This window comes from Cavia porcellus, unplaced genomic scaffold, assembly GCF_034190915.1.
Source record: "Cavia porcellus strain 051 isolate PalLab524CR breed Dunkin Hartley unplaced genomic scaffold, mCavPor4.1 scaffold_13, whole genome shotgun sequence".
Lineage (NCBI taxonomy): Eukaryota > Metazoa > Chordata > Mammalia > Rodentia > Caviidae > Cavia > Cavia porcellus.
In genome coordinates, this window is record NW_026947496.1 from 5,606,817 (window position 1) to 5,616,876 (window position 10,060).

Genomic DNA, 10,060 nt, shown 5'->3' on the forward strand with positions numbered 1-10,060 from the left:
TTTAGACAGAAGTCGTTTGTCTGAGGAACAGTTCACTAAGATTTTTCCCCAGTTTGTGGGTTTTCTTTTCACTATGCTGGAGATCTCTTTTGACATGCAGAAACTTTTTAATAAGAGGTGATCCCGGTTACTGATTTCCCGTGAGATCTGATTCCTGTTCGGGAATTCTCTACCTACCCCTATGTCTTCAAGGTTTTTACCCAATTTGTCTTCCAATAGATTTCTTCCCATAGATTTCTGTTTTAATATTCAGATCTTTGATCCATTTAGATTTTATTTTAGTACACGATGATAGGCATGGGTCTAGTTTTAGATTTTGGCATATGGAGAGCCAGTTTTTCCAACACCATTTATTAAAGAGACTGTCGTTCTTCCAGTGAACATGTTTGGCCTCTTTATCAAAGATAAGGTGGTTGAGTGTGTTTGTAGTTGTAGTTGTATCTTCTAATCTATTCCACTGATCTTCGGCTCTGTTTTTATTCCAGTACCATGTTGATTTTACTACAGTTGCTTTGTAGTATAACTTCAAGTCAGGGATTGTGATGCCTCCTGCCTTGCCTTTGTGGCTTAGAACTGTCTTTGCTATTCTAGGTCTCTTCTAGTTCCAGATGAATTTTAGGAGTGATTTCTCGAGTTCTATGAGGTATGTTGATGGTATTTTTATTGGGATTGCATTGAATCTGTATAAAAGTTTTGGGAGAATGGCCATTTTCACAATATTTATTCTTCCTATTCATGAGCAAGGGATGTTTTTCCATTTTCTGAGATCATCTTCAATTTCATTTTTCAGTGTATTGTAATTTTCCCTATATAGGTCTTTCACTTCTTTTGTGAGAGTAATTCCTAAATATTTCATTTTTTTGGTTGCTAGTGTGAAGGGTGTTGCCTCTCTTATTTCTGTCTCTGAGACTTAGTTGTTAGTGTATAGGAATGCTATTGATTTTTGAGTATTGATTCTGTATCCAGCTACATTGCTGAATTTATTTATTATATCTAGGAGTCTTTCAATGGAATTTTGGGGATCTTCTATATAAAGTATAATGTCATCTGCAAATAATGATAATTTAACTTCTTCTTTTCCTATCTTTATGCCTTTTATTTATCTCTCTTGTCTAATTGGCTCTGGCCAGTATTTCCAGTATTATATTAAATAGGAGTGGTGATAAGGGACATCCTTGTCTTGTGCCTGATTTTAAAGTAAAGGCCTTCAGATTTTGGCCATTTAGTATGATATTGGCTGTTGGTTTGTCATAGATGGCCTTAATTATATTGAGGTAAAGACTATCTATTCCAATTTGCTGTAAGGTTCTAATCATTAATGAATGTTGGACCTTATCAAAGGCTTTTTCTGCATCTATAGAAATGATCATGTGACTCTTACTTTTGGTTTTATTGATATGGTGGATTACATTTATTGATTTATGTATGTTGAACCATCCCTGCATGCCTGGGATGAATCCCACTTGGTCTGGTGTATGATCTTCTTGATGATTTGCTGCATCCTGTTTACTAATATTTTATTGAGGATTTTTTCATCTGTGTTCATTAGGGAGATTGGTCTGCAGTTCTCTTTTTCAGTTGGGTGCTTCTCTGGTTTTGGTACTAGAGTAATATTGCTTCTAGGAATGATTTAGGAAGGATTGCTTCCCTTTCAATTTCATTGAAGAGTTTGAGGAGTGTTGGCATTAGGTCATCTTTGTATTTCTTGTAAAATTCTGCAGTGTATCTGTCTGGGCCTGGGCTCTTCTTTGTAGGTAAAGATTTAATTACGTTTTCAATTTCATTAATAGAAATTGGGTTATTCAATAGTTTTACATCTTCATGACCTAGCTTTGATACTTCGTATGCTTCTATGAATCTGTCCATTTCCTCTGTGTTATCAAACCTTTGAGAGTAGAGGTTTCCAAATAAGTGTTGATGAACTTCTGTATTTTTATAGGGTCTGTAGTAATGTCATCTCTTTCACTCCTTATTGCATCAATATGAGCTTTTTCTTCTCTTTTTTAAATAAGGTTGGCTAGGGGCTTGTTGATTTTATTTATTCTTTCAAAGAATCAGCTCTTTGATTCGTTCATTTTTTGTTTTTTTGGTCTCTATTGCATTGATTTCTGCTCTGATTTTTATAATTTCTTCTTTTCTTTTGGCTTTGGGCTTGACTTGATCTTCTTTTTGTAGATGTTTGAAGTGTAGCATCAGGGTTATTTATTTGTATTTGCTCTGTTTTCCTGATGTGGGAACTCAGTGCAATAAATTTTCGTCTGAGGACAGCTTTCATTGCATCCCACAGATTCCGGTAAGTTGTATTTGTGTTTTCATTTGTTTGTAGGTATTTTTAAATTTCTTCTTTAATTTTCTTGGTGACCACTGATTATTCGAGAGTGTGTTATTCAGTTTCCATGTGTTTTTGGGATTTTTGCCGTATCTTTTATCATTAATTTCTAATTTCACAGCACTATGGTCTGATAGCATGCAAGGGATAATTTTGACCCTTTTGTATTTATTTAAATATGTTCTGTGAATTAATATATTGTCTATTTTAGAGAAGGACCCATGTACTCCTGAGAAGAATGTGTATTCTGTTGTTGTTGGGTGATATACTCTGTATGTGTCCATTTGTTCACAGGTGCGAGTCAGTTCTTTTATTTCTTTGTTGATTTTCTGTCTGGTTGATCTGTCCATTGGTGTCAATGGTGTGTTAAGATCTCTTGTTAGAATTGTGTTACTGCTAATTTGGTTTCTCATTTCTGTTAGTACTTGTTTTATATAACATGGTGCTCTGGAGTTTGGTGCATATATATTTAAGATAGTTATCTCTTCCTCTTGAAGTTTTCCCCTAACCCGTATGTAGTGTCCTTCTTTATCCTTTCTGATCATTATTGGTTTGAAATTCAGGTTATCTGCAAACAGAATAGCTACCCCCGCTTTTTTTTTTTGAGTTCCTGTTGCATGAAGTATTGTTTTCCATCCTTTGACTTTGAGTCTGTGAGTATCCTTTTGGGTTAGATGAGTTTCTTGTAGAGAGCATATGGTTGGGTTCTGTTTCTTGATCCATTCTGCCAGTCTGTTTCTTTTATTTGGTGCATTGAGACCATTTACATTAACGGTTATAACTGTTATATATTGGTTTGTTGTTGACATGTTATCTTTTTGCTTTTGGAACTTTATCTTTCCGCTGTTTAATTGTCTGCTTTGTTTAGTGGTTTTTTTCCTAAGTGTATCTAGGCTGTCTTTCAGTATTCTTTGCAGGGTTGGCTTGGTGATCATGAAGTTTTTCAGCTGTTCTTTGTCATGGAAGTATCTAATTTCTCCATCGATTTTGAAGGACAGTTTTGCAAGGTACATCAGTCTAGGTTGGAAATCATTTTGCTTTAGGATCTGGAATACTCCTCTCCATGCTCTTCTTGACTTTATTGTTTGTGCTGAGAAGTCTGCTGTGATTCTGATAGGTTTTCCTTTATAGGTGATCTGTCTTTCTCTCTGACAGCTTTTAAAATTCTATTTTTTTGTTCAATTTCTGGGATGTTCATTATTATATGTCTGGGTGTAGATTTATTTTGGTTATGGCTATTTGGAGTTCTGTATGCTTCATTTATCTTGATATCAGTTTCTTATCTCATGTTTAGGAAATTTTCAGCTATTACTTTTCTAAATATCCTCTTGACATCCTTTATGTTGTCCCCTTCTTTTTCATTTTTCCCTATCAACCTTATGTTGTCATCATGGAGCTAAGACTATTCTCCTAGATTGGCATGATTTACTATTTGGAGAAGTTTTTGAGGAGACTCCCAAGTCATGCTCATTTCCCGAACTTTCTGCAGTATCCTCTCTCTTTGTTTGAATACCTAATAAATATGGGCAGTCCAGAGAGGCCCTTTATGTTAGTCCTCATCTTAGCTAAAGAGTCAAGAACTCTGCAGAGGATTTTTATCCTCCTTGAGCCCTAAAATCATACCACTTGTCTCTATTTATTTAAGCCTTCTCCATACATTCGTTTGGGAGACTGGAGTTCTAGCCCAGACCCTGACAGAGGACATGAAAGCTCCTGGAAATGGAATCAGGGATGGTGTGTGAAATGTAATCATGAGGCAGGTGTAGGGTGCTTGCTGTATTCCCAGCACTGTGGGAGACTAAGACAGGAGATAGCAAGTGTGAGGTCACCATGCACAATTTGGTGACTGAGACACGTTTAGACTTTTACAAAAAGGGCTAGAAATGCAGCTTAGCCCAAAGGTATTGGGTTAGTCCCAGTACTGAAAGAAAAATGATGAAAACATAGTGTTTGCTGAGCATCAGGAATAGATAGAAAATTTATGATTTTTGGCAAAAAGCAACTAAAGATATTCTGAAATGTGAGTTATCTAAAGAGCTCCTGTGGGCTTCTTTAAAGAAAAACAAAACAAACCAGGATCCAGTTGAGAGAATTTAAAATGAAGCTAAAAGCATCATCGGGAAATAATTCACAATAAAGGAATCTATAATTATAGTACTTCTAGGCCACACATTTGGGTGGGAGGTCAACACACCAGAGACAAGGGACTTCAGTCCTTGGGAAGCTGCTGGGGTGACCTTCACCTGTCTTTGCCTCTCTTGTACCTCAAATCCCCAATTTTTCTCAAACCGGTAAAACAGGAGCAGGAAGGTACCCTTCTGTAACAGGGAAACCTTACTGAGATTGGAGGAAACACAGCTGGCTTCACATTTTGTGATGGAAGCTTCCAGGTAAAGAGGGGCACATAGCCTCAAGAAGTGAAAACACACACACACACACACACACACACACACACACACACACACTGTCCAATGCAGAGGTGTCCCAAACAGATACCAAAGTTAAAACCAAAGAAAACATCTTGTAAGTGTCGCACAAAACACAACTGATCCACTAAGGTGTAGGGAGTGGCTCAGAATGGCTGCTGCTTCCCTGTCCCTCCCACCTGAGGGACTTTGTGTGTCAGCCTACATTTCCCATGATCCTCCCCTTGCCTACAATGTGCATGACATAAGCAACTTCCTGCTTCAGCCTACATTTCCCATGATCCTCATGTCTGCCTACATTACTGTCATGGTTTACGTCTGTGTCCCCCAGCCCTCAAGAGTTTGAATTGTGCATTTGTTATTTGTTCATTGTTTGGTGCTTGGGTTGATTGTGTCAGTGCTCCACCTACATAGGGGTGGAGCCAGGATGTGATGTAATGGCAGGAAGAAGGTGTGTCTTTCTCTTTGCTTGTTCGAGCTTGCCATTTGCAGCTGCCACTTATGGTGGTCCAGCCATGCCTGCCTGTCTTGGAGCCAACTGAGTGTGGACTGAAACCCCCCAAAACTGTAAGAAATAAACCTTTCCTTTCCCAACTTTGGGCTTCAGGTATTTTGTCTCAGCAATGAGTAAAATGTAACTAAGACAGAATTTGGTACCGAGGAGTGGGGTTGTTTGCTGTGACTATACCTGACCATGTTTTTTGAGAGGCTTTGGAAATGGCTTTTGGGCCGAGTTTGAAATGGTTTGGACATGTTGCCTGGATGCATACAGCTGGAGCAGCTTAGGCTGTTCTGTAGAGGAGATTCTGGTCAGAGCTCAGGAGACCAGAAGGCTGATGATAGAAAGCCTCATGGTAAAGACAAGGCTTGGGAGATTTCTGCTGGAAAGGACTGCATTGATTGTTGGACTCCACATGATGTGTGTTATGGCTTGGCAGAAAGTTTGTCTGCATTTTGCTCCTGCCCAGAGACTTTGCCTGAGACTGAGACAAAGGGCAATGAACTGATTAATCTTGAAAAAGAAATTAAAAAGCAATTGAATGTTGAGGCTGTGACATGGCTATTGTTGGGGGCTTTTAGCCAGCTTTATGTTTCAAATCAGGAGCAAAGAGCCCAGCAGGATAATTTCCAATACTGTGAGTTTGGTCCAAAGGAAGATTCCAGGAAGGGTGTGGATTATAAAGACAGAGTTGAGATTTCGATTCCTGAGGAGAAAGAGAGAGATAAGAAAGATGGCCCTGGGGCATCCCAGGAAGCAGGTCCCCACCCTGTGCAGCCTCATAGCAAAGATGAAAAATTTTGCTCAGAGGAAAAAGCTGCAGAGTGCCATGCTCCTGAATGGGGGCAGAGGCCACGTGAGGTTCCAGAATGGCGGCAACACAGAGAAGCTTTTCATCACAATCAGGTAAACAGAGCCCTGCAATCCAGGCAACTGACCCCTACAGCCAAGAGAGAGAAAAGCCTGGCCACTGCTTCAGCTAGCAGCAAGCCTTGGCAGCATCCACAAGGTGCTGATTTTAGGTGCAAGAAAAATGCACAAATTCTCAGGGTAAGAAGGATTCCACCTCAATTGCAAAGGGCCTGGGAGGCCAAGCAGTGTGCCCCTGAGAGGGCAATTTGTGAAGATATGAGTGTGAAGCTGAAGGTGCAGTGGAGACCCCAGAAGTTTGGAAAAGCCAGGAATGTGGATTATCAAAGGGAATCTGCAAAAAGCAAGCAGAGAAGATTTAAGAGGAAAGCTGCGGGAGTTGAAATCACCAGAAATGCCATGGGGTTGGAATCACCCAAGCCTTTTGGAGCTTGCAACCAGATTGCTTCAGATGCTGAGGATGGAACTCTAGGACTTAATGTTTGTCCTGCTGGATGTTGGACTTGCCTTGTTTCCAATGCTTTATATTTCCCTGTTCATAACTTTTGGAATGGTAATGTTTATCTTGTGCATTTGCATTTCAGAAATGTTTAACCTTGTTTCATTTGTAAAGGGGCTACAGTTAAGAGTTTGCCATAGACCTTGGAGGAGACTTGGGACTTGGACTGTTGGGAAATGCTAAAGCTGTTAGGACTTTGGCAATTCTTGGAGGTGGACTGAATGTCTTTTGTATAAAGGATGTACATGAGTCCTGGGGGCCAGAGGTGGAATGCCATGGTTTATGTCTGTGTCCCCCAGCCCTCAAGAGTTTGAATTGTGCATTTGTTATTCGTTCATTGTCTAGTGCTTGGGTTGATTGTGTCAGTGCTCCACCCACATAGGGGTGGAGCCAGGATGTGATGTAATGAAAGGACGAAGGTGTGTCTTTCTCTTTGCTGGTTTTAGCTTGCCATTTGCAGCTGCCATGAACGGCAGTCCAGCCATGCCCGCCTGTCTTGGAGCCAACTGCGTGTGGACTAAAACCTCCAAAAACTGTAAGAAATAAACCTTTCCTTTCCCAACTTTGGGCTTCAGATATTTTGTCTCAGCAATGAGTAAAAAGTAACTAAGTCAATTACCCATAATCCTCTCCTGCTTACGTCATATATCCAGATGTGACGATGACCTATCAGATAACACTCTGGGCCCTCTTCCTGCCCCATTGGCCTGCCTGCACCCTATATAAGTTGTAGCCATTTTAAAATAAACGAGGCTTGAATGGAATCCCACCAAGCCTCCGTCTCTCTTTTCTCTTGCCCTGCCCTTCATCACCGTTCCCCTCTCCAGGCAAAGGCCCACGGACTGATCCGTGGGACGGATCACTAAGGGAACAAAGGTCTGAAATAAGGTTGAGTTTCCAGTGAGCCCCAAGGAGGCTCCCCAGATCCACCGAGCACCCCTCTGCTGACAGGGAGCACAGGGATCTCGCAGCCCTGCAGCACTTGTGCTCAGAGCTGGTCCCCACGTCCTTGCACATGGCCTAGTGTGTGGCTGCACATCTCCAGCATCTGCGGCCTGGGTGGCTGCACCCACAGGGTATCTTGGCTCCCTGCAGGACTGGTTAGGGGACGGTGCATTGGCTCGGACCAGGGTCCTGAGAGAGGATCAGTTCAGGTGCTTCGGTCAGACTTCTGTTCCTTGGATCTGCACTCTTCTCCTTATGCAGGAGGATGGCGGGGCTTCCACAGCACTCCTCTGTTTCAGTTCCACAGACACCAGACTAGGTGGTCCCCAGGTGAAGATGGGAGGTTTCTACGGGCCGGGCCTTGCTCCTGGCGGGCTGTGACCTGGTCCATAGCAGCGTGTCTGTGGGGTTTGAATCCTGCAGCTTGTTCTGGGTTACCTCTAGCCAAGTTCTGCCACACATTTAGGGTTCCAGTTGCTGTAGGGAAGCTCTGAAAGACAGCCCTTCCAGGTGCAAAACCTCTCTGGGGGTGGGGGTTTCCCCAGCTCAGGTGAAAGGCAGCTGCTCCTTGTGCTGATAAGAAGGATCAGGTTTCACATGGGAAACTGTCTCCTTCATTCCCTGGTTTTTCAGGGTTTGAATAATTTCCTGTAGCCTCACTGTGGAGGCCAGACACTTCAGTTTACTTAAGTACAGGCCAATTTGGGTCAGGATGAAACTGCAAATGGAAACTCTGACCCCTCACCTAGGATTTCAGGTAGGTTTATGTAATGTTGGGGTCTCGTTCAAGAAAAAATTGGCAGGCCCTGATCCTTGGTGGTCTGAGGCTTCTAGGGGGCAGGCAAGCAGAACATACAGAAGCAGGATATTGGGTGGTTATTGACTGGCTCTTACAATGAGTGTCACAGTGACCAGCTGTGCATCACAGTGACCAGAAGCAAGAGGAACTTTAACAGGAACAGAAGTAAACTGGAGGCTACCTGGACAATTAACACACACTGAAGTAATACTGGCTGGAGATGGGGATGGGGGAGAATTTTCTGCTGTAGGACCAGCTGGTGGAACTTGGAAATTTTCAGCCCTTCAAATGAAGGTTTGAAATCATAATCTCAGGTTAATGTTTCCATGTTAACCTGTTTGTTCATTTTGCATCCTAACCCATTGCATCATATTAATTATCTGAGATTTCAATAACATTTACTTACGTATTTATTTAGATTCACAAGCAATCTAGGAACTCTCTCTGAATTATCTCTAAATCTTACCTTTCTCTAAAATTGATTCCAGGATTTTCTCATCTCCATAGAATGTACAGAATGTCCCAGAGTCTTGATAACTGGATGACCTGCTTCATATGCCACTAGTGGAAAATTTCAAGTGCATCCGTTTAGAAGACCAAGTAGACAGCTCTCTTTGAATGCAGAACTGCTGCTTCTGCATTATTTACACCGTCTCCATGTACTGATGTGTGCAGGGGTGGCTGTGCTGTTTCCTTTCCCTTCAATGGGCTCTAAGCAATGCAAATAAGGCTGAGGTACTATAAGTAATCTTTAAGGCCACCTGACAGTTTCCTGCTTCATCACATCATCTTGGACAAAGTAGGATGGCAGAGCCAGTCAGCTCCAGGAATGTCAACTGGGAAGAGCCTCAAAATAAAGGGCCATGACCTCTGAGGGTACAAAAATTTACACATCATAAACTAAAGCAACAGCCTCCTAAATTCATTATGTGCTATCCCAATGGAGTCATGCACGCAGGTCTCTCTGCATATCCTTCTCCCTGCAGATCACAGAGGTGCTTGCTCTCTGTCTGTCCAGCTCAGCTCCCCTTGCTCACACAATTCCCACCATCCTCACTGTCACTCATCCTCAAACCACTCCCTTCTTCACGAGATAGTAAATTCAGGGAGTGATCTTGGGTCAAGGCTTTTGTCGGTATATCCCCACTTGGATTGGACTTAGTACCCCTTGCCTGCCCATAAGTGTGAATATATCTTGGTGTCTTTCACCATGGGTTGCACTGCAGATGGCAGATTAGAATTAATGATCTGAGACTCCAATAATCTTTCTATGGGGCTACAAATATAACTTTTGAGATTATGAGGCATGCAGAAAAGGGATTACAATATTTGGATTATGATATTAAAATGTTTGTATTACAATACATCCAGAGGGAAGTGTCACACCTAATTCAATCAAGCTTAAAAATCCTATGTATTTTGTTTTGAAATATGAGAAATAACAGCATATTTAGTGGCCACATGGGAATGAATAAAATTTAGAATTTAAAGATCAAATTGAAGAAGGAGCTTAATAGTTACAAATTAAGGAATGAGGTTTTTAAAAAAAGGCTTGTGATTTTTAGGAGAACAGAGATGCATTAGAAAAGAGCACTTTTTGGATTTTGTTGAGTTCTTGTTTTCAGTAAATTATAGGCAGCCAATAGTAAGAAGACAATATGGACAGCTCGACATAAGAACTGCTAGAAATTGA